The sequence below is a fragment of the Lutra lutra genome, chromosome 7 (assembly GCF_902655055.1).
Source record: "Lutra lutra chromosome 7, mLutLut1.2, whole genome shotgun sequence".
In the NCBI taxonomy this organism is placed as follows: domain Eukaryota; kingdom Metazoa; phylum Chordata; class Mammalia; order Carnivora; family Mustelidae; genus Lutra; species Lutra lutra.
Genome location: NC_062284.1, coordinates 2,049,333 through 2,062,607, shown reverse-complemented (window position 1 = coordinate 2,062,607; position 13,275 = coordinate 2,049,333). Strand labels below are relative to the sequence as shown.

The following is a 13,275-nucleotide window of genomic DNA, read 5'->3' as shown; positions in this document are numbered from 1 at the left end:
ATTTTTTTTGCCTTTAAAAACATATTTTATGTATTAATTTGACAGAGAGAGACACAGCTAGAGAGGGAACACAAGCAGGGGGAGAGGGAGAGGGAGAAACAGGCTTCCTGCAGAGCAGGGAGCCCAACGTGGAGCTCGATTCCAGGACCCCAAAGGCAGATGCTTAACCAACTGAGCCACCCAGGTGCCCAATAAATTACTTTGCATTTTTTTCAAATTCATGAGGACTCCCCATAGCTTACCTGAGCCTCATGGAGAAGGAAGGGTGTGTGTGTGTGTGTATGTATGTGTGTGTGTATACGTGCGTGCATGTGTGCACATGCACATGTGTTGCTCATAGCCAGCCCTGGTCCATCAGGCATTTGGAAAATTGAAAGATAATCAAAGTTGTGTGTTACGATCCTTCTGGACTTGCACTGGTATTAGATGGGGAAGATATAAATACAGAGTTGCTGAGGGCCGCTGAGAGGGGAGAGCTACTTTCTATACACAGGGTGTGTAGAGCTCACAGAGGTTGGAGAACAGGTAGGGAACAAGAAGAGAGAAAGCAAGGAGGACAGAGAGAAAGAGTGAGAAGGATGAATTTAAAGGATGTAATATGAGCACCTAGATCCAGCCATACCTAATGCCCACTATGCAAGTTTCTCTTTTTGCTTAAAAAAAAAATCCTCCTGGAATAACCATTCTCTCTGATGCTACTGGCACACGTAAAGTAAAACAGTAACATCCAGGGACAAAGAGTCTTTTCGAAACTTTCATCCCACCGTAAGCCTAGGAGAGGAGCCAGTTACCTGCAGTCAAAGCCGAATCTCTCCTCTCAAGTGCCAGTCTCTCATATAAAAGCCTCTGCATTCTTTCCCACCAAGCTCTGTCACTGTGTGCCTGGATTCATAGAACGCAAGTCCAATCCCCTTTCCGGTTCCCGTTCTCTCCCAGCCCACCACAGCATCCCAGCAAAGACGGGCTCCCTCGATGGGTGCTTTCCGGGACACAAACACTTGGAGACTTCAGGACCAGGTGCAAGGCTGTGTGCCTCACTCAGTGGTGGAGAAGTTGGCTGCATGCGGGACTTAGGAGAGCAGACAGGTCACATTCCTCCGTGGACACTGTGCTAATCCCAGGGGACCATTTGCAGGAGTGTCTGATGAGTACTGTCAGTTTTTTAAAATAAGCTTTTCTGGAGGGAACTGTGACTTTGCGTAGACTTGGCTCTCCTGTGGGGATGGCAGAGGCCATGAGATGGGACGCTGGTGGTATGCTGGGGGCCGGGGGCTAACCCTTTGGTCCAGAGCAAAGATGGTTTTCAAAATGAACCTTGCTTTTATGGCAAATGTAACAAAAGGAGGGACTAATAGCAAAAGGGTTGTAGAGGAGTGGCCAGAGTTGGACTTGGGTGGGAGACTGCTTTCCCTCTAGGCCTGGCGTAGAGGGCAAGATGGAGAGAGAAGGGAGAGAGAATAATTGGAAACACAGCACCGTGGTCACATGGTTCTGCTTAGCTTTGGTAATTGTGCTCAGGACATTGGAACCAGCTCTGGCTCCTACTGGGACCAAATGTCAGCAGAGCTTGGGGGCAAGCCCGTGCCTCTCCCTGCGGTGCAGCAGCCTTCCAGCGGCCTGCAAGGCCTGGGCAGTGTGTTTTCTGGGATTTTGCTCTAGGTTCCAAGGGTGTTTGCTAGGCTCTTGTCGGTTTTTCTCTGCCGCTAGTGAGTTCTCCGCAAGACGACCTTAGGGGTCTCTTCCAGAGGCTTCCTGGGGACGTGCAGAAAAGCTTTCCAGCATGGCTACGCCCACAGAACCAGCTACTTTCACTTCCTGGCAGAAAAACCCGAAGGATTTGCTTTAGCCCAGGAAACGGCTCTCCCACTCCCTGGGGGCCTTTTCCTTCCATCTGAGCTCATCCGCCACCCCTTCCACAGAGTGCTGGGGCTGGAGGGCTGTCCCCGAACACACACAAGGCCACCGCACCCCAAAGAGGGATGAGGACTGACGCACCGTCACGGTCCTCAGCGGACCTCAGGACTGACCTTGGCTGCGCTGCCATCCCTATAGAAAATACAAAAGCCAAAAGAATAAAGCCAAAGTGCAAAGAAATGGCCAGTTCCTCCTTTAAAGGAGTTTGAACAACTTCTGGACTGTGCCAGGGAGCAGGGTCGGTAAGCCCGCCCACCTGCCCGCCCTTCCCATTAGTTTCATTCAGCACTTGCTGAAAAGCATGACGTGTCTGTCGCTCTGCTGGGCAAAGTCAACCCTGGAGGAAAGGCCATGGTGTTTCCATCTGGATGGAATACACTTAATTCACTGGAGAACTTCGAGAGGGTAAATAACCATGTGGAGAAAGGCGAACTCGCTGATAAAATGTGTTTCAAATTTCTGAATTCCCCGACAGTGTCTTATATCAAAGGCAATTTTTCAAGCTGGGTCACTGCAGCCCAGGGGGTGTTTTCTGTCTTGAACCGAAGAGGGACGCGGAGGCGGGATGAAGGGAGGACGTTCAGGGCCCTGCTCTTTCGGGGCCTGTGGCTGGGACTGGTTGGGCATGTGTGTCTGGACGCAGGCACTGGACTGGGCAAACGGTGAGACACCTCGGGGCTGTTTCCCAGCTGGTAGTGAGGATGGGAAACTCCTTTCCCCACCATTTGGCTAAGGTGAGATGTATGATGGACAATTCTCCGTGACAGCCCAGATCGCTGGTCAGACATTCTTTCTGGGTGTGCCTGTGACAGCGTTTGCAGAAGACACGAGCATTTGAATGTTGACTGAGGAAAGGGTGGGTGTCACCCAGTCTATCGTCCTTGACGGTCCGCATAGAACAGAAGGCAGAGGAAGGGCGAATGTGCTCTGCTCGTGCTGAGACAGACCCCATCCTCTCCCGCCCTGGGATATGGTTCTGGAGTCTTTGAACTCGGACTAGGGCTTACACGTTGGCTGTCCTGGTTCTCGGGGGCTGTGGGCTTGCCGTAGAGTACGCCCAGCGGTTCCCGGGGCCTCCAGCTTGCGGGCTGGCAGATCGTGGGACTTCTCCATAATTGTGTGAGCCGACCCCTCAGAACACGTGTCTTTCTCTGTGTCTCCCTCTCCTTCTCTCTCTCTATCCATCCATCCCTCCTCACCCGCTGGTTCTGTGACTCTAGGAGAAGGTCCCCCACCTGGGACCACAGAATGAAGGACTCCAGGCAGCCGGCTGACATCACAGGGACATGGAGCCCCATGGGCCGCCTCTCAGAGTAGCTGACAAGGCCGAGCCACCAGAAAGACATTTTGGAAACTGTTTCTCTGGAGGAGCCTAGAAGGCGGGTAAGACGCTGGGAGGCGCCCCTCACCTGGACGGCTGCACTCTCAGCTCCCTGGGAGGAAGGTCATCTCAGCCCTCAACACGCAGGCACGAATGGGGTCATCAGGATGCCCTCCCCAACACCCAGGCCTCTGAGACAAAGGACAAAGTGGGGCGGCCCTTTCCCCTTCAATATACGGATTCCCTCCAATGTGGTAAAGGCTGAAGGTATAATTCCTCTTGGGAAGTATCCGGGAAGTCCCTGTTCGGAAGGGACCAACTAAGGACACTCCTTATTGAACCCAGTGCCCAGAGCTCTGCTCTGCTCATAGGAGACACTCAGGAAACGCTGCTGCCACACACGAGGCGGTCTGTCACGGGGAGGAGGGACAGGCAGGAGCACAAAGGTCCCGGCTGCAGGCTGGGACACTGAGGTGACCACGTAGCCTCAAGTGCCATGTGCAGCCCCTTTATGGCTTCACGGACGGCCCCCTGAGTGCAGACGACTGTGCTCACCCCCAAGGAAACTGAGGGAATTTCCCCCAGGAGGTACCAAGCTGAAAGGCAAAAAAATCAAAATAGTGGAAGCAACCTACATGTCCGTCAGGGAGAGATTGTGTTAAGTTGTGCACAGTCAGCGATGAATCGTGCCTCCAATAACACGCGTGTAAGAAATCTCCGTATGGGGCGCCTGGATGGCTCAGTGGGTTAAGCCTCTGCCTTAAGTTCAGGTCATGATCTCAGGGTCCTGGGATCGAGCCCCGCATCCGGTTCTCTGCTCAGCAGGGAGCCTGCTTCCCTTCCTGTCTCTCTGCCTGCCTCTCTGCCTACTTGTGATCTCTCTCTCTCTGTCAAATAAATAAATAAAATCTTAAAAAAAAAAAAAAAGAAATCTCCATATGTGGGCACGGAAAGAAGCCCGCCCTATACCACAATGCTGAGAAACACTGTAAAACGGTTCTAAAGACCAGGTTTGTTTTCAGAAATGTACTTATATTAGCGAACACCAAAGTGTTAATGATTTTTCCGGAGGATACATAAAGTGCCGGGGGATCTTACAGAAAGCTTTTTCTTCCTACTTAATAATTTCTTTGCCTGATCTTTTTTTTCTTATACTGTGTTTCACACTCAGAACCAGAAAAATAAAGGTTCCTGTTTTGGAGAACAAAACTGAAATTTATGGCAAATTTTTGCCCACAGGTAGTTCTGGTTAACTTTACAGCGATTTTTCTCAGGCTCTGAAATATCCGGTTGAAATTTTTATTAAGATCGCCTGGGGTTTGCAGATGAACTTGAGGAGAAAGTCTTCCCACCTGAGAACATTTCTTCATTTTTTAAAAATTTTCTTTTCAATCAAATTTTATACTCTTCATTTAGGCTCTACATATCTCTAATTACATTTATTCCCCAGTGCTTCTGTTTCTACTGGGAACGGTACCATTTGTGAAATAAGTTTTCTAGTTGGGTATTGCTTGTCCTTAAGTAAGTCACAAGTTTTGCATATTTAGCTCATAATTGACAACCTTGTAGATCTCTCATACTCCCTCAAACCCTAGGTCCTCAACAGCTTCTTTTGAGTTTCCAACTGATTCTAACTGAATGTTAAAAATTTCCTTCATTTAAGAGTGCCTGGGTGGGTCAATCGGTGAAGCATCTGTCTTCGGCTCAGCTCATGATCCCGGGGTCCTGGGATGGAGTCCTGCATCGGGCTCCCAGTCCAGTGGGGAGTCTGCTTCTCCATCTCGCACTCTTTCTCTCTCTCAAATAAATAAATAAAATCTTTTTAAAATTTGTACTTCATTTAAAAATGCATATACTACTTATTTCCTTTTTTTTTTTTTAATATCACGGAAGTTTCCAGGCAGGACATCAGTAAACAATGGTACACAGGTGCATGCCACGTCTTTTTCTAGACAGTGAGGGAAGTTCCCGCAAGCATTTGATGGTAGGTAGGATACGGACTGCTGTATCAAGGGAAAAAATTATTTTTTATTATATCGAGGACATATTCTACTATTTCTAACTTGGGAAGCATTTCCCCCAAGAATGGGTGTTTATTAAAAGCCATCTCAGCTCCTTGGCATACGCACGTCCCTTTCCTCTTCCGATTTGTCTGCGGGAAGGAACCTCTGGCCGTCGTGAGGCTGGGCCACCTGTACTCTGATGTTATTTCACGTCCCACTGGCTCACAACTCACAGTTTTTACTAAACACCAGGACTCACTTGCCTATATTTTGCTCAGGATTTTTGTGTCTATGTCCCCAGACAGAAACAGCCCATCATCATCCTGGGTCGTGTTGGCATTATAAAAGATTTGGGACGCTGACATCCCTTCCTACACTCTGAAATGGTTGGATCATCTAAGATACATCTAGTAAAAGCTTGACGTAACTTTTCCATAAAATCTTCTGGCTCTGGCATTGCTTTTGAGGTGGTTTCTTGAAGCTCTCCTTGGTTATCGGATAACTCATTTTTTTCCAAAAGTCTTTTCCTTCGTCAATTTCGATGACTTGCTTTTTGTATTTATTAGCGTGGAGCTGCCCATGAATTTGCAAAGTCTTCTGCAGAACTCTGTGCACGGGCTCTGTCGGTCGCCCTCCTCTCTGCTCTGACTCGAGGAGATAGTGCCATCCGCACTTCCAAAGGACTGAGTCCAAGAACCAGTGCAAACATCTCCTCTTTTTGGTTTGCTTTCTGTTACATTTATTTCTGCTTGAGTTTTACTCCTTCAACAACCCCCCACCCTGTGTTTCTGATATTTTCTTTTTTCTACCTTCTACAGCTTCATATTTGATTGCCTCAGATCTGTTCTTCCTGTTTCAGAGAGGACAGCATAGCGTGCCGTTGTCACCTGCTATGACTTCAGAGCCCAGCTCAATCTGGGTTCAAATCCCAGTGCAATCATTTACTAAGTGTCTGACCTTGAACATCTGCTTGACCTTTCTGTGACTCAGTCACGTTCTTGGTAAAATGCAGATGATTGTGGTGGCCACCCCATGGCAACTTTGTGAGAATAAATTAAAATGCTGGATGTCAAGCCCTTCACACAGCTTATAGGCTACTTGTGATTCCCAGTACTGCCGACATCATCACCGTTATTTAAAGCTAGAACTCCTCTTCCGAATGTCCCTGTGGCTGCAACCCCATGGATTTTGAAACATGACTTTCAGTTGTTGTTTCATAAATTTCATGAATTTTTATGAAATTTCAATTTTTCATAATTTCAAATTTTCATAATTTCAAAATTTCATAAATTGTAGTTTTGATTTCCAGCTTAGGCTCCGTTCTGCAGGGGACTGCTGTTGTCCTCATTCATGTCTTATGGTCAGAACTCCAAGAGGCAGCCTTGCTGTTCTTATAATTTTTTTTATTAGAAAATTCCAGTTTAATTGCATCGTGGCCACAGGATGTGTCCTGGACATTTTTTACTTGGTGGAATTTATTGAGGTTTACTTTGCCAGCCAGTATGCAACATGACTAAGTGTTTTCAATGTGGCGTGCACATTTCCAAAGAATTAGAATTCTCTGTTTGAAACTTCAAAGATGTATGTGTCCAAATGTGATATTAAGATACATGTATATACATATATACCCAGTCTTGAAGTCATGCAATTCAACACCTCCATTTCCTTACTTATATTTCATCTGCTTAATCTGACAAGGGTTAGACTGCTGTGCATTCAAATTTGACATCGCGTTTCTCATATCCTAAACATTTCTGTTTTGTGTACGCCATTGGCTTTATCGGGTGTGTGAAGTGCTCTGATGTCCGTGTCTCCATTTTGTGTTCTCCGTTTTGTCCTTTTGTGGGAGGTACTTCTTGATTGACGCCATATTTATCTGGTCCACTATCCCACTTTCTTCTCATCGGCATTTGCTCCATCCCTTTTCATTTGATGCAATTTTGTTTTAAATGTGTCTCTTAAAAGAGGGATGGAACTAGATTGGGAGGGAGAATGTGGTTTTTTTTTCAGTTTTCTTTTTTTTTTAATTTTTTTCATTTATTTTTTAAGCTGAATCTGGGAGTCTTTTTTAAATACACACATGACCCTTGAACAACAGGGGGGCTAGCGACACACCTGGCTCTCGACTCCCTAGAAACTTACCTACCAACAGGCTACCATTTACCAGAAGACTTACCGACGACATAAACTGCTGATAAGCACACATTTTGTGTAAATTATGTACCTCAGAGAGCATTCTTACAATCACATAAGCTAGAGAAAAGAAAATGCGGTTAAGAAAATCATAAGGAAGAAAAAATCCACTTACACTACCACACCGCACTTTTTTTCCAAAAGAATCCACATATATGTGAACTCACATGGTTCAGCCCCACGTTGAACAAAGGCCAACAAAGGTACGACCTCATGTCTTACGTCACCCACCATACACCTCACACGTATTTAATGTAGAACGTTATGTCTTCCTCCGAATCCAGACATCTTCATTCCGCCATGTTTTCTCTAGGTGTGGCTCCTCATTGCCTCCTTTCCTTGCTTCCCCGTCCAGTCAATCTCCCTTTCTAGTCCTCCTCAGTGACCGAGAGGTCACGCACTCTGATTTTAGGTTGCTGGTGGCTCCATAGAGAGTCTCTGAGTGCAATACTGGGACTTTGTCTTTCCTCTCTGTCCGTTCCAAGCGTGCTGCCATGTCTGATGGGCCTTCCCTCGCTCCTTCCCGGATGCCGCCCTCCCAGTCTCCGTGCTTCAGAGCACGTAAAGGTCTGGGGACAATGACACACCATTGCTTCGCAGGCAGTTTTTCTCCTGTGCGTCCTCTCAGATGGTCCCGCTAAGAACGTGACTGGTTGAATGGACAGGAGTCTTCTCGGTGGCCTGGCTTCAGCTCTGACGTCATCAGCCTGGTGGACCCATTCTTGCTCTGCTCCTTTCTGGAATCCTCACTGGATCACTGGCCCGGGAGCCTCCTGAGCGCCCCCCGCCCCCAGCCCGCGGGCCCGCACAGGCATTGCCCACGCCACGCACGTCCTCGGTCTCCGTTGACTGAGCTAGATTCTCACCACTCTCCATGCCTCCTCCTTAGGTAAAACTTGCTCAGAACCAACCACGCCACTCTCCAGACCCCAGCGCTGTCTTAGCTGGCGGGGAGGGGTCTGTGCTCTCTGAGAACCCGCTCTCCCCGCAGCGCAGCCCGAGTCTGACCCCGGCAGGCGCTTGTCCCCGTGTTCAGAGCTGGACCGCCAGGCCCGACTCAGCCAGTGGCACCTACCAATCGCTCGATAATTACCGAATGACTGGGGACGCCTGCATGTAGTGTGGGAAAGTGCTTCCTGGCCAGATAAAATGTGTAAAGTCGAACCAAACATCTTACGGACTCTGTGTGGTAACTTGGCCTGGACGACCTCTAACGGGATAGTTTGCCCACTTATCCACATCCCTGGGACATACCCAGTGAGTTGTCCCTGCTACTTTGTATCTATTCTGACCTTGAAGATACAGGGACAGCTCTTCATGCGCGGAGAAGAATGAGGTAGACTTTTTTGTGCTACACAGAAGCAGGAAAAGAATTGTTGTGGGGCAAAGCAAAACTTTGTAAAAATCAAAATATAAAGCAGTGATATAATAAATCTATAATCAATGGGTACACCTCACTACATTACAATCTAGGAAGGAAGAAAGGAAAAAAAACAACAACACGGAAATTTAAAACACACAAACCTAAAGTAAGACCTACTTGTCAGAAGAAGTGGGATAGGGCTTGAAACACGCCCAGGGCGACAACTAAGACCCCTTCCTGGGGAGCCGGCAGTGGGGTACTGAATTGCCATCTACAATCTCAAAGTCGGACTGAGAGGAGAATCAGAGAAATGCAACATCAAGCCCTAAATTATCAGTGTTTGGCCGGCAAGAATTTTGCAGAATTTGTGGTCCAGCCTCTGTCTCTGTGTGCGTGGGTGCATGTGTGCGTGTGTGTGCATATGTGTGTGCTGTGTAAGAAGACGGGTTTGGGTTTGCATTTTGGTAAGAAATGACATATCTTACTTCTATTTCTGTCAACACACCCACATGCACCACACACGTACACACGGTTGTATTATCTGTATTTACTAATCAGCCCAATGCATGGGGAACAGAGGGCAGGGACGAGGCTCGAGGACGCACCAGGGTCTCCTGCTCCAGGGGCTGGACCCCCGCAGCCCAGCGGGAGCTGGCCACTGAGTGCTCAGAGGACGAGGAGAGGAAAGGCACGTGACGCTGGGGACCTGCCAGCCTTCCCCGACCTTTCCATTGCTCTAGCCCTTCTGATCCATTTAAGAAAAGACAAGAACAGAAAGAGACGAACTCAGGGCTGACTCAGTCTGGGATCTTTGCCTCGGCTAATGGGGAGAAGGCCACCTTGTTGGAAGAGAAGATCGGGGATATTTGGGGTTTAAAATGCTCTCCCTACCCATCTCCATTCCAAATCCTATCCATTGCTCTTTGAAACTTTGTAGATCCTGTCTTACTGTAAAAATTTACATTTTACACACAATACATACCGCATAAACACATAGGAGATGCATGTGTACATAAAAGTTTGTAAACACACATACGTGCATAAACATAGATAACTAAGACGAGAGTTTCATGAAACGATACCCTTACTACGGTGTAGTGAAGTAAAAACATGACAGAAACGATATACAATACGCCTTTGCTCGGAGCCTGGTGCATTCTGATATACTCTATTCTTCTCATTGTATTTTTTTTTTTCTTTTAAAAGCAATGCTGGTCTCAAGGCACTAAACTGATTTCTAGCGCATTCGTGGGTCTTGTCTGAAAACCACTCTCCTAAAGCCCTCCCTGATTGCCCACAGCCGCTTTATAGGGAACATTTGCTTTCATTTCCCACTTGGCCCCATTCTTCTGAGCCACTGAATGTTCTTGTGGACACGGCAATGTCCCTGCCCTTGCTTGTCTCCCTGCAGATTTAGGAGGCGGGATGGATTCTGAAATCCCCTGTTCTACTCTGGCTGCAGAGAGAGGAAGGAGGAGGGGGCTCGAGTTTGCCCCAGCGTCGCTTTGCCAGAAGACGGCTGCTGTGGTCTGCGGGGAGCCCGCACAGGTGCTGGCTGTCCCCGCAGTGAGGATGTGTCCACGGCGGCCACCTCCAGCCGCTGACCAGCGGAGCAGCCCCGTCCCAGCTGCTGCAAGAGCTGTGAGAAGGTGTCTGGCCAGCTGTCCATGCAGACGACAGAGCAAGAGCAGGACCCAGAGCAAGCCCTAGGAGAGCCCCTTCTGTGCGTGGTCCCAGCTCCAGGGTCCCCATGCAGGGGCGCTGCCAGCCCAGAGCCGCTCCCCCGGGGCACGCCCTGCCCTCCAGCCTCTCCAAGGGTGCCCAGCCCAGCGGCTCCCCTGGGCTCTGGCTGCCCCCCAGCCTGCCCTCCACACGTGGTGGCCTGTCCCCCGTCTGCTCGGCAATCTCTCCCACGGAGACCCTCGGCGTCTCTGCCAGATGCTGGGCAACCTTGCTGAGCTGACGGGGCCAACAAAGTTTGAACGAAAGAGAAAAACGAGAAGTGGTTCCTACTTCAAGCCGCCCTCTTAACCACACCTAGAACAATTTGTTTAGTTTGCCTCCAAGGATACTTTTTGTACCCGTGGATGAGAGTGTGTTGCTATCTGCACTAATTTGTGCCTTAGGACCAAAAAAAATCTTATGGGTGACAATTTGTTGCCATCCCGAATGGACAGTGTAAATACAAGGTAAGATGGTTGTGGCTAAGGTTATGTCCGTGTTGTTCCTCCCTTGTTCAGGCAACAAACAGCTTCCTGCCATTCACCGTGTGCCCGGCGCGGACGGCAAGTCGAGGAGGATGGCACGGGCTTGAACTCTGCTGGAGAAGACATATGTGGGTCCGGAGACAACTCCGAGAGTGGGAGTGTCCTAATGCAGGTTTGAAGGGGGAGCCACTGCCTGTGGTGACTCGCTAAGTGGCCTCACCGAGGAATCAGCCCACAAGCTGGGGCTGGAAAGCCGAAGGCGGGCTTTCCACCTGGAGAAGGGAAGGCGGGAGGTTCGAGAGAATGCGTGTCAGGTCAAGAGAACAGAGTGCACAAAGGCAGGAAGCCTTAAAAGACCCTTCTGTCCTCGTATCGGAGCAAATCTCTCGGTGGCCCCGGAGCTGGGGTGTGAGCAGGAGCCAAGAGACCGAAATGCCAGCTCGGGCTGATGAGACGGAGGAGCCTGCTGAGGAACAAGGGCCCCATCGCGCTGGCGAGTGGATTTCAGTTCTGGGTGTTCCATCCTCACGTTACCCCCAAACCCTGGGGTCCGTGCTGGGCCCCAGGGAGGGATGGCAGGGGTGGGGGGTGGCAGGCTGGCGAAGGGCGGGTCCCACGTTCCTGGCCCACCTTCTGCCTGAACAATTCTGCTTTTGACAGTTTACATGTGAGTTTTCATGAAAGATTTCAGTTCTGAAGAGGTCCCGTGGATAGAAAGAGCTAGAAAACACCTGCTGTAGGTAATGATAACCCAACATTTCACCCAGGAAAGTTAAGGTTATTTTCTTGTTTAGTAAATACAGACATTTGCTAGGTGCGTATCAGAGCTGTGGAGAGTGTAGATTTTGGAGTAGGCCGGGGTGAAGGTCCCGGGAGGCCACTTTCTAGCTGAGTGATCCTGGGTACATCACCTTAGCTCTCCGTTTTGGGGACACATTTCCTAAGCCGAGACGCTTAGGAAAGCATCCCAGGGATCTCAGGGATGCTGAGAGGCTCCAGCAAAATGCCACCTGCAAACATTCTAGAACGCGGTGCCTGGGGCAGGAAGACACACAGGGACGGGCTGGGGGGTTGGGTGTGACTCAGGAGCATCACCGGGGACTGAACAAACCAACAGCAGGGCTTCCGTGGAGGCACCTGGCCCAGCCTGATAGCTTCTGTCCTCACCCGGCCTGGAGGAAAGGGGGAGCCTCCACGGAGGTTGTACCTGCTGAGCCACTTACAGCAGGACACCAAGGGAGAACGGAGGAGCTGGCAAGCCGGGAACACTCCGGTCCTTCCCGGGGACCCCGAGGAAAGGGAAGCAGAACCACAGACAGCGATTCCCCGGGCTGCCTCGGGGCTGGGCTCCTGGGACAGAGCTGCTGTGCTCCGGGCAGGGCGGGGAGGGGGGGGTCCGCCTACAGGAGGGGATTCATTTGTCAGAAGGAGGAGGGGTAGATGCTCCCCGTGTCCGCAGAGAGAAGGAGATTTCCTCCACCCACAAAGACGCAAGCGCGTTCATCAGGGAGGACCACCGCCCGGGGAACTGGTGGTGGGACCCCGACCATGATAGTGGAGAGACTGACAGGCAGTCAAGGTCAGAGAGGGTCAAGGTCAAAGATGTCTGTGCTTCAGGGAGGAGGAGCCTGGTGGCAGCTGGAAACCCTGCCCCAGTACCTCCACCTCTCTCCCGCCCTCTCCCTTCTGCTCCCTGGCGCAGACCCTGCACCGAGCAGGTCCCACAGCCCGACATCCCAGACAAACTCCCGGGGATGGCGAGCAAGGGCAGGGGACACAGCAGCCACGTCCCCTCACCCCAATGACTCCCAGCCAAGCACTGTGGCTTCCGTTCCTGCCCAGGCCCCAGCACAGCTTCCAAACAGGCCATGAAGCCCCTCCCCCAACCAAGCCGCTCCCCTACACAGGTCAGAGAAGTCAGCCTCCGGGGCAGAGCAGCTGTTAGTCCGAGGGACATTCACTCACCTGGGCCCACCTACCTCCCCATACACGGTCCCCAGAGCAGCCACCTCCCTCACTTTCCTCTCCAAGCGCCCAGCAGAGACTGAGACACCATCAATCTGGGCCAGCCTGGGGCTGCGGCCTGGGTCCGAGCCGGCTGACAATGAGAAGCGGACTTCCTCGCTCGAACGGAGGCCGGTCTCTGGGTCGGATCCCAGGCCCCGATGGCTGGGAGGCTCTGAGTCAGACGCTGCTTGACCACCTGCTCTGGACAGGTGACTCGGGGCAAATGTGTCCAGGCTGGCACGGCTTTGCTCAGAGACTCCGGCCTGG

General features: G+C 50.5%; 1 protein-coding gene across 2 annotated transcripts in view; it reads right to left on the bottom strand.

The window, feature by feature from the left end:
• Window positions 1–13,275, bottom strand: part of IL16 (interleukin 16) — a 97,864-nt gene that overhangs the window by 74,350 nt on the left and 10,239 nt on the right. Inside the window, exon 1 of one of the 2 annotated variants that reach the window (XM_047736114.1) lies at window positions 12,967–13,196. The exons of the other annotated variant lie outside the window; for it this stretch is intronic. The gene's annotated coding sequence lies outside the window, so the exon portion shown is untranslated. Of the gene's footprint in view, window positions 1–12,966; window positions 13,197–13,275 lie in introns of those variants that run through there. 2 annotated transcript variants of the gene reach the window in all.